Genomic DNA, 1735 nt, shown 5'->3' with positions numbered 1-1735 from the left:
CTTTTTTTTTTTTTTTGTGGTTTATTTGGGTCACACCCGGCAGTGTTCAGGGTTTATTCCTGGCTCCAGGCTCAGAAATTGCTCCTGGCAAGCACGGGGGACCATACAGGACTCCAGGATTCGAACCGATATCCTCCTGCATGAAAGGCAAACGCCTTACCTCCATGCTCTCTCCGGCCCCTTCTTTTTTTTTTTTTAACAATTACAAAGTTGTTCATGATAGTGCTTCTTCTTCTTTTATTTATTTATTTATTTATTTATTTATTTATTTTATTTATTTTGTTTTTGGGTTACACCCGGCAGTGCTCAGGGGTTACTCCTGGCTCTATGCTCAGAAATCACCCCTGGCAGACTCAGGGGACCATAGGGGATGCCAGGATTCAAACCACCATCATTCTGCATGAAAGGCAAATACCTTACCTCCATGCCATCTCTCCGGCCCCCATGATGGAGTTTCAGTCATACAATGTACAACACCCTTCACCAGTGCATATTTCCAGCCCACTATTTCCTCAGTTTCCCCCCCACCATCCCACCTACCCTCTTTCCTTCCTACGTCTGCTGCACACATCTCTCTCTCTTTCCTCTTATCTTCTTTTTACTTTTCATTTTAGACACTGTGGTTTGCAATATTGTTAATGAAAGGGTATCATGCCTATCAATTTATCTCCTTTCAACATCGAGGTCTTGTCCAGAGTAATAATTCCCAACTCTAATTGCCATAGTGGTTCTTTCTTTGCCCTTACTACACTCCTCCCTCCTTTGGGAGTGTAGTCGTACCATAGACTGATCCTCCTGGCCCTCCTTTCTATTGTTTCTGGATATTATTGCCATATGTGTTATCTTTTTTTTTAATCCCTCAGATGAATGTGATATTCTGTGCAATCTATGTCTATTCCTTTTCTTCTGACTCATTTTGCTCAGCATAATATTCTTTGTAATCATTCATGTATAAACAAATTTCATGATTTCATTTTTCCTAAAAGCTGCATAATATTCCATTTTGTATGTGTACCACAGTTTCTTTATCCACTCATCTGTTATTGGGCACTTTTGTTGTTTCCAGATTCTATTTATTGTGAATAGTGCTGCAATGAATAAGGGAATGCAGAGGACTTTTCTGTATTTTTAAAAAAATATTGATGAAAGGTGAAGGATTATATATACATATATATTTAAAAAATAAAAAAAGAAAAGAAAAGGCCTCCCAATTCTTACCACAGGCTGTGTTCTTTACACTAACTATATAGAAAGAGGAGGTACAGTAAATGCACCCCATATACACCTCAACACAAGCCCTTTGCTTAGTCTGTATTGTGAATTGGGGGACAAAAAATAAATAAATAAAAATTATTGATGGTGTTCTTATTCAGATAGAGATAGTGATATCAACAACCAATAAAAATAAAAATCATGTTTTATTTCTATAACTTTACAAGATAAGGGGGCAAACTATGCTAGGGGGAAAGATGAAAGAAAGTCAATGTCTAGGCGCCAGGGTGATCAGAAGGCTTAGAGCAAAGGAAAGATAGACTATATGCTTTTATGTTAGTTTCTGTAAGGAAAAAACAGTGAGGTGAGGTAAGCACTGTTGGGGACTGACTGGAGTTAGTGTTTCAGGGGCTGAGACAGGGGCTATCCCGCTGTCATCTGGTGCCCTTCTATCTTAGTCAGTTGAGCTGCTATAACAGGAAATCATTGCCCCAGTAGCATTAACAGCTCTTATTTCATTCTT

General features: G+C 38.7%; 1 non-coding gene across 1 annotated transcript; it reads left to right on the top strand.

The window, feature by feature from the left end:
• The first annotated feature begins 1201 nt into the window (after positions 1 to 1201).
• On the top strand, positions 1202 to 1334 carry LOC125996912 (small nucleolar RNA SNORA51). Its single transcript, XR_007491572.1, has one exon. It is a non-coding gene; the product is annotated as a small nucleolar RNA SNORA51 (small nucleolar RNA).
• The last annotated feature ends 401 nt before the right edge of the window (positions 1335 to 1735 follow it).

The sequence above is a fragment of the Suncus etruscus genome, chromosome 18, assembly GCF_024139225.1.
Source record: "Suncus etruscus isolate mSunEtr1 chromosome 18, mSunEtr1.pri.cur, whole genome shotgun sequence".
Taxonomy (NCBI): domain Eukaryota; kingdom Metazoa; phylum Chordata; class Mammalia; order Eulipotyphla; family Soricidae; genus Suncus; species Suncus etruscus.
The sequence above is the reverse complement of the archived record's forward strand: the minus strand, read 5'-3'. Positions and strand labels throughout refer to the sequence as shown.